Source organism: Saimiri boliviensis, chromosome 8 (genome assembly GCF_048565385.1).
Source record: "Saimiri boliviensis isolate mSaiBol1 chromosome 8, mSaiBol1.pri, whole genome shotgun sequence".
In the NCBI taxonomy this organism is placed as follows: Eukaryota; Metazoa; Chordata; class Mammalia; order Primates; family Cebidae; genus Saimiri; species Saimiri boliviensis.
In genome coordinates this window covers 63,523,729-63,533,248 of record NC_133456.1, presented here as the reverse complement: position 1 = coordinate 63,533,248, position 9,520 = coordinate 63,523,729, and the positions used below count along the sequence as shown (strand labels likewise).

The following is a 9,520-nucleotide window of genomic DNA, read 5'->3' as shown; positions in this document are numbered from 1 at the left end:
ACACACAGCACAGACTTCATGAAGGTTAATTCTTCAAGCAGCCCATCCTTTTTATAGTCTCAGAACACACTGGAATAATTTTAATCATCATTAACACTATATGGTTTACAAAGCAATTTCACCTACTACATTTAATTTATATTTATTGATTGAGGGACACTATTAAAAATATAAAAATGCTTCTTTTAAATTATTCACAACTGGTAGCCATAACTATGAATCTTCCTATGTTCAATATTTTAATTATTTTTTTAGCCAACAGCCACTAATCTTGATTAGTTAGTAATCTCAGAGCTGATATCATACCCCAATGCAGTGGTTCTCATCTGGAGGCAATTTTGCCCCCAAGGGACATTTAACAATGTCTAGAGACATTTTTGGTTGTCACTACTAAGGAGAAAGGACTACTAGCATCTAGTGAGTAGAGGCCAGGGATGCTGCTAGACATCCTACAACATACAGCACATTGAACTAACTACCCACTTTCAACACAGAACTATCTGGCTCAAGATGTCAATAGTGCTGAAGCTGAGAAACCCTGCCTTAAGCTACCGAGATATTTTCATAAGTAAATGTCCCCTTCAATCAGTGCATCCAATTAGAAATTACAGTGCCATGTAAATAGCACTTTGTTTTTTTATTTCCATCCTGCTAAGAAAACATTTAAATCAGAAGTAATATTTTCTAATGTTTGGTGGGGGGGGGAAACATCAGCTTAAGTCAATAAGCATTTGATGAATACATCGCCCTGGGGTATTGTGTTGCTGATAAATGACAGCTGTGGACAAACCTAGCATTTGGGTCAGGCTTTAAACATGAGTTCGCCAAAAGCTTTTGGGCTGACCCCTGTGTGAACAATGATTGTAATCACAGTGAGTAAGCACAGAGCATTCGTGAATTTAAGAGCAGAGCCGTCCCCAAGAGCATGCATACCCTGCCTTGATGGAAAACTCCAAGGTCACCATGATTCCAAATAATTCGACCTCCACTAATGGCTAGAGTTGCTCAGATCTCATTTGTATTAAAGAGATTAATCATTTTTTGAAAGAAATAAAATAGATATTTGGTAGCATGAGAATGCCTAGTAGTAATAAGCATAATCATAATAATAATAGGAGCCACTGTTACTTGAACACCTATCAGGTGTTGGGCCTGAACCAAACGTTGGCATGCAACTTCTTTGATTCTCATAGTAGCTTCTTTGAGGAAGGTGCTCATAATCCCTTTTTACAAATGCAGAAACAGGCTCTGAGGTTAGGTGACAAGCCCAAGTTTATTCAGCTGGTAAGTGGCAGAGCCAGGGTTAAACCCGGGATTGCTGGCTCCAGATCTCCAACTTAACTTCTGGTGCACTTTTGTATCAGTCAACACAATGAGAGGGTTTGGGTGGGGGTGCTTTTAAAAATTAGTGAACACTGCCTCAGTTGAGGTTATTTAAAGCAAGTTAAATACCTCTTTCAGTCTGTCGCCGTAAACCTGATGCTTTTTGTGTATAACAGATCTTGGAAAACTTGGTTTGACTTTTACAGCCCAGATAATAGAGTTTGTGTTCAAACATCAAGCATTCACATGCCATCGTCATGATTTTTCCATAGACATGGATCTCATCACTGTCATTTCCAAATTTGCTTTAATTGACTCAAAGAAAAAAGTTAGTGAGCAACTGTATTTAAGGGAATGGGGAAGGGGAGAAAGGTGCTTAAAACAACAAAAATTTGTAAGCTCTGAGAGCCAGAATCAAAATGGAACTACCAGTTACAGCAGGCTCCTAATGTGAATAAACTGGTGTTAATATTCCCAGACATCAGACTCTGTAAGGGAGCCCCCAGTTGCCTGGACTGGACTATAATCAAGGTGTGAGCATGGCTACATTCTTTTCTGGAGGCTCTAAGGGAAAATCAGTTTCCTTGACTTTTCCAGCTTCTAGAGGCTGCCCACATTCCTTGGCTCATGGCCCCTTCCCATTTTCCAAAGCCAGCAGTGTTCCATCTCTCTTATCCTGCTTCCATTGCCTCAGCTTTCTCTGACCCTCATCTCTGCCGCCTCCTTCAGCATTTTTTTAATTACAGTACAATATACATCACATAAAATTTGTCATCTTAACCATATTCAGGTGTGCAGTACAATAGTGTTAAATATATTTGCATTCTTGTGTGACTAATCTCCAGGATTTTTTCATCTTGCAAAAAATGAAACTCTTTATCCGGTAAATGACAACTCCTGTTTCCCTCTTTCCTCTAGCTCTGGCAGCCTCCATTCTACTTCCTGTCTCTATGAATCTGACTATCCGAGGTACCTCGTATAAGTGGAATTATATCGTACTTATCCTTTTGTAACTGGCTTATTTCACTTAGCATGAGTAACTGTATTTTCCATGAAAACATCTCTGACTTCTAGAAATGGAAAATCAGTAATTCTTGTGATAAATAGCGGGAATAGCCATAAAAATGAACAGAATTAAAGCAGCCCATTATTAGATGCTAGCTGGGTTCTACTGTGTGACACTCTGAGGTTCTTATCTCCCACTGAGATTAGCAAATGTTAGCAAGGTGCAAAAGATGTAGCAGCACCAAACTGAGACTCTTTCTTAATCTAAAGGATGGCAAGACATTTAATAAAGCCTAACTCTCTTGCTATGTGATTCAGTGTTAACTCAAGGCCTGCCTGTCCCTCCATTACTTAAAAACAGCTCAGGTGTTACTGAGAATCGCTGTGTAGAACATCTAGGCAGGAAAGAAGAAATGAACAGGAACACTGAGTGAGCAAATAATCTGTGGAGAAACAAATATTTGTCCTTTCGTATTTGAATGTATATGTCATTGAGTACACTGAAACAAAAAAAAAAAAAAATGGCGTTACCGTCCTGCTACTTCCTTCACCTGGGTAGATTCCAGTTGACTGTCAATTATATGTCACCAGGTGGTATCAAAAGGCAGTTTAATTCCCCATGAAAATTAGGACTTAACCTGACTCTGTAGCTTTACTGCGAGTACATGGTGCTTGGAAGCTGCTCATTAATCCCATTCTGTAATGCCCTTGAGATCACCAACCTGAAAGTGAATCTCCATTTCCTGCACCATCTCTGCAGCTGAGGTCAGATGGAACATCAGATGGGGTCTGATGGCAGTCCCTAGATTATGGCTGTAGACAATAAACTGTGGGTATCTTAGCAGCAGATCCAGGATAAATTTATGGGGACCCATTTTTGCCCCTTTTTAAAATCTACCCAAATGTCCTGCCAAGGAAGAATGAAATGATGTATCACTTAACATGTTCAAGTAGATAAAGAACACAAACCCTTGCTCTGCTTTTTCTGGAAAATTTGCATACATTCTGCCTAGTGTTTTATGTTCCAGAATAATCTTTCTTTGATTCTTTTGTTAGTTAAAACAGAAACCAGAGACCTCATTGGGGCTGTATGGTTTTAAACAAGATTTATGTTATGATAAAGAAGCCCTTTTTGGATTCACACCAAAGCAATTTGACCCCTTCTAAAAATTCATTCTAGAGTTTGTGTGTTAAGGGAGAGGAAGGGGATAAACTCAGAATTGTTGCTAGTTCCTACATGTCTTTTATTTCCACTTCCTTGCTCTGCAGACCAGCCCCATCCTAAACTGAATAGACTCACTAAGGATTCTCTCCTGGGTCTGAATCCTCACTCTGAATGCCCTAGGCATAATCACCTGCCGTTAATGAAGCACCATGTTCAGGTGAGGTTTTTGTAGTCCTTTCATCACCAACTCTTGGAGACACAGCCACTCCAAGTATCTTACCTTTTGTTGTTATTAATAGGTTTTTTTTTTTAAAGACCACAGATTTACAGGCCTCATAAAAGAACTCCAACATCCTTTTTTTTTTTTTTTTTCTATCACCCTTTGTAGTCCTATCCTATGATAACTGCATTTGTTTGGGGAGATAAGGAACCTTTGTTGGTCATTTTAGATAGGATACCATATGTCAAATTTGTAAAATCTTGTTAACACTGCGTTTTCTTCGCTAGAGAATTACCCTCTAGTAGAGGAAAATGGAACTGCCAATTACAGCAGGCTCCTGCTGTGAATAAACTGGTGTTATATTCCCAGACATTAGGCTCTGCAAGGAGGGAGCCCCCAGTTGCCTTTTCCTTTCTTGCCAGATACACAAAGCTTTAGAGTAAAGCACAATTAGCTTGACTGACAATCAGGAAAATAACAATCTTCAGTATCTGTTTTTATTTTAAGATCTTCTTGTTTTAGAGACATATTCCAAAGTTATTCAGCAATTCATTCCTCATTGCAAAGTTCAATCAATTGAAGGGCCAGAATTTGCTTAAAACAGTCAGTGTGTGTTTCAAAAGAAAGATAAATGAATCCACCTAGTGACCAACGAAACTTATGGTATATCAGACTATAACTATTAAAAGAGAAACTATAAATCCCCGTGACAGTAGAGCTAATAAATTTTTTTAAGCTGACCCCTTTGGGGGGAATTTGGATCTTACACTACGTTCTTAATTTTATTGAGGCAAAGATATTTGCAGAAAGAAAATAGTTTCTCTGGCACTAAACACAAATAATGTACAACAATAATCGTGACTTCCTAGTAGCCATTTCCTCACCCACAGGCCAGGCCAGCTTCATCATTGTATAATGGTGAGATCTTGTTCACCAACTTCTGTCCCCTAAGAGGTTTTCCTTTGGTAGGGGATATTTTGTGTTTTGTTTTGTTTCTTCATTTTGGGCTTCGTTTTCCAGATCGTCTTCTCTAATTCTGCAGGCTGGAAACAGGTAACTCAATGGATGTTCAAACCACATTCTCTGATACCAGCAATGGAAGGCAATTTGTTATAGAATGAAGTTAATTGATTTAAGGCAAGGAAGGGAAATATACAGACAAAGAGGAAAGACTGAGATTCAAAATGCAAAAACTGAAACACACAGAAGAAGGTACACTTCATCATTCATTGGCATTTAATACCTGCTACGTACCAGGTGCCAGGCTGGGCTCTAGGGATAAAGTGATAGATTTTATACCAACTCTGCCTGTGAGTGCTTTCATTTAACATGGGGAAAAGATGATGCATACCCTATTCCAACATAATTAAGACTCATTATATTGCTGTTAATCAACCTAGAGACAACTTAGCAACAGAAACTTGTGATCACAGGTATTCAGAAATTTAGCAGAGCAGATGGTTGGGAAGACATTGGTCAAAGGTTACAAATTTTCACTTAAATAAGAGGACTAAGTTCAGGAGACCTATTATACAACATGATGACTATATAACAATATATTCTTGAAAAGTGGTAAGAGAGTAGATTTTAAGTATTCTTACCACAAAAATGACCATTATGAGAGGTAATGAATATGTTAATTAGCTTGATTTTAGCCATCCCACAAGGTATATATATATTTTAAAACAGCATGTCATACGTGATAAATACATACAATCTTATCTATCAGTTAAAAAAATTAGAGCAGAATGTAGGTTCTAGAGTTTTTTTTTTTTAAAGAGACATTCTTTTTTTTTCCTTTTGAAATACAGGAAAATTTAAGGATACCCTTTATCTTTATTTTCATAATGATTCAACATTGTACTGGAGATTCTAGCCAGTATAATAAAAAAATAAATAAATGAGATACAGAAACTGGAAGGGAAGAGACATAGCAGTCATCATTTATAGATGATAGAATTCTCAACCTAGAAAAGCTAGCAGAGTTTAGAGCTTATGTGAGAGTTCAACAATGTCAGTTAGAACTTATATGAGAGTTCAACAATATTATTTGATACAAGATCAGCTGGCATAAATCGCCATCACACTTTCTATACTAATAATCAACTAAAATATGACAAAAAAGGAAGATATTACAATAGTAACAAAACCAATAAAGTATCTAGGAATTACCCAATAAAGAATACATAGGATTTTTTTTAACTTTTAAGTTCAGGGGTACATGTGCAGGATGTGCAGGTTTGTTACATAGGTAAACGTGTCATGGGGGTTTGCCGTATAGATTATTTCATCACCCAGGTATTAAGCCTACTATGCATTCGTTATTTTTCATGATGTATCTGTACCACATTTTCTTTATCCACTCTATCATTGATGGGCATTTAGGGGTTGATTCCATGTCTTTGCTATTGTGAATAGCACAATATAGTGCTGCAGTGAATATATGTCTGCATATGTCTTTATAAAAGAATTATTTATATTCCCTTTAATATATACCCAGTAATGGGATTGCTGGGTCAAATGGTATTTCTGTCTCTAGGTATTTGAGAAGTCGCCACACTGTCTTCCACAGTGGCTGAACTAATTTACACTCCTCCCAGCAGTGTGAAAGTGTTTCTTTTTCCCACAACCTTGCTAGCATCTGTTGTTTTTTGACTTTTTAATAATAGCCATTCTGACTTGGAGACACCCTTTTCTAAGTTACAGATCCCCTCATAGTAAATGTACACGTATGGAGTTTCCGAATAATGGAGAATATCTATAGTAAGTAGTACATGTGACTGAAAAAAGAAGTGGTTTCTGGTGCTACTAGTGTCTCTGCTCATCTCAAGGACAACACCTTTTCAGACTAAGTAGCTTCCAAATACTATGTAATAGGAATTCGCTTCTTTCACCTGAGAGACTGAGGTCTCTGCTTCATGCTTTGGTAACCCCTCCCTGCTGGAGTCTGACCAAGTAAGGATGGGCCCTGCTTGAAGTCACAATGCAGCCAGCCCTGGGTAAGGAGGAATTCTGCCGTGGCTCGCCCAACAAGATGATCACCTCTTTTTGACACCTGTCTTCTCTTCTCACATGTATGCTGACCTTGCTTGCAGTGGTAACAGTTTGTCCTAGCATCTCTCTTTTCTCTTCCTTTCTATCAGTGATGGTCTCAATAGTAAGTGGTCACGAAACAAAATGACTGAAGGTGATTGCATATTTAGGTGGTCAAGAGCACAGGTTTGGAAACAATACAGACCTGGCTGTGAATCCTGACTCTGGGCATAATACTTAGTCCCACTAAGCCTCCTTTCTCATTTGTAGAAGTGTGGCCAATAATACTTAAGGCAAAAAATAGTTGAAAATGTTAAATGTGCTAATGTGTGCAAAGAGCTTAGGGTGTTCTCTGTATTCGGTGGTGGCCACTTAAACGATGGCTGTTATTCAGTGACAGAATGAGGACAACCCCCTTCCAGCACACGCAGACAGGTATTGAGAATGCAAGGGGAAAGCTCAGTTTTTTCTTGACATACCATCACACCCAAACTAGAGTGTTTCAGACTTACTTGCCACTTTATGCAATATGATGAAAAATTCTAGATCTCAAATGATATCAGGTTCCTTTTTAAAGGTTCACAAACTGTGTAACCTCTTAATGACAAAATTATGACTTTATATCTCTAGAGCAAAATTACCATTCAGATTGCTCTGAGCTGATTACCCATGCCTTTCAACTGCAAACCTTCCCAATCAAAAGTGTGAGCGTAAAGAACAGTATCATTGCAGACATGTAATCTATCTGACATCTTGCTTTTCATGTAATTGAAAGAACATATATGTCAGTTTATACTCAAGCAAAAATGATGTACGGTGTCGATGTGAAACATGAGAGATGATCTAATTTTTTCTCTCATTAGTGAATATTGAGCAAATAAATAGAGCATTTCAAGATCAAGGAATATATGAGATTCTGTGTATTTATTTTCTTCATTACTCTAGCCACAATGTCACCCAAGAGTACCTGGGAGATGACAACCAGGCAATTAAAGACAACTCCGTACAAGCGCTGGCCCTGCCAGAGTGAATCACAACCCTTTCTCTGGCCGCCCCATGGCTGAACCCCTGTCCTTGGGGAACCTGAGGCTGTGAATGACCTGGCAGTTGCCACGACATACACTTTTTTATGTATACGTGACAAGTCTGTGATACGATGCATCTGCTGCACACAAAACCATCTAAAGGCTTAACTTCTCCAGATTTTGTCTTAAAAGAGAAAGTCAATAATCTACATGAAAAGTTTTGTGTTTCATGTCCAGATTATCTTGGGAACTTCAACTATTGTTGTAGGGTGAGGATGGGGAGACAATATGTCTCAATAGATGAATGAAGCCGATTGCCCATTTTAAACATGAACGCATTTGGGGTGATCATTGCCTAATCCATTCATGAGATGGGTTCCAGTAACACAGATCTCTCTGGTGTTTATTTAATTAAATGGGAGAAGTGTCCAAATGATTTCTTTTGAGTCTGCAAACTCCTGCTGCCTCTTCCATGTTTATATAGGTTCCTGAATTATCTGCAAAATTGACTAAGAATGCTACAAAATGCTAAAAATAAAAACGTATACATGTAGCATAAGCCTGACTAATGGTTAGTTCTTTTCAGGCATAGCTCTTTTCACTGAAATAAATGATAGGGTTTAGATTTTCAGCCACTTCCTAACATGATAAAATGAGAAACAGCGCTGGTCTCTGTTGACTGATTCATTCTGAGATCAACCTACACACACTATAATGAGTAATAGCAAATAAAATAAATCTCAGCTGGGTACAGTGGTTCACACCTGTAATCCCAGCATTTTGGGAGGCTGAGGTGGGTGGGTCACCTGAGGTCAGGAGTTTGAGACCAGCCTGGCCAACATGGTGAAACCCTATCTCTACTAAAAATATAAATATTAGTCAGGCCTGGTGGTATGGGCCTGTAATCCCAGCTACTCAGGAAGCCAAGGCAGGAGAATTGCACGAACCTGGGAGGCAAAGGTTGCAGTGAGCCAAAATTGTGCCACTGCACTTCAGCCTGGGTGACAGAGTGAAACTCCATCTCAAAAAAACAAAACAAAATGAATCTCTGTGTTTCTGCCTCATCATAGAAAAGGCTGTGTTAAATTCATTTCCTGGATGAAAACAGGTATTATTAATTTGTTTCTTTGTTCTTCAATCAACTTCTTATTTGAGAACTCTTATTAAGAGTGCCTTCATACCATACTCAGTGCCGTAACTTTGCATTTAGAAAATGTGGTATCGTAAAGAAAGAAAATGGCGAGGCCACATTTGGCAGATACCTGACATGCTACCTGTGGAGAATTTTTTAATTTCTTACTTTGTAAGAAGCCTGTCGTTTCCAGTGGATGGTCAAGATGAATCAGGATTTGAGGCTGAAGATTGTTGGTCATGTTTACTTTGATTTAATGACTCCAACAGGTGAGGGGCCACTGGGCTTGCTCATTGGGTCTGTAGTGACCTTCAGCCATCATGATGGAGAATAAAGCTCACGTCCATGAAGGACACAAGTTGTAATGCAGGCAGTAAGGATCAATGGAGAGAATGTCTGCATAGGCAGGGATTTGTCACATCATCACACTGTTACCTATTGATGTTTTTTTTTTAATTTTTTATTTTTTTGCTATTACAATAATTTTCTTTTTTTTTTAATTTTTAATTTTTTATTTTTTATTTTTTTTATTTTTTTTTTTTTAAGATTTTCTTTTTTTTTTTATTGCATTTTAGGTTTTGGGGTACATGTGATGAACATGCAAGATTGTTGCATAG

The 9,520-nt window shown here is 38.1% G+C and overlaps 1 protein-coding gene across 3 annotated transcripts in view; it reads left to right on the top strand.

Annotated features, from left to right (window-relative positions):
- Positions 1-9,520, top strand: part of PDZRN3 (PDZ domain containing ring finger 3) — a 239,860-nt gene that overhangs the window by 153,182 nt on the left and 77,158 nt on the right. The gene's annotated exons all lie outside the window — the stretch shown is intronic.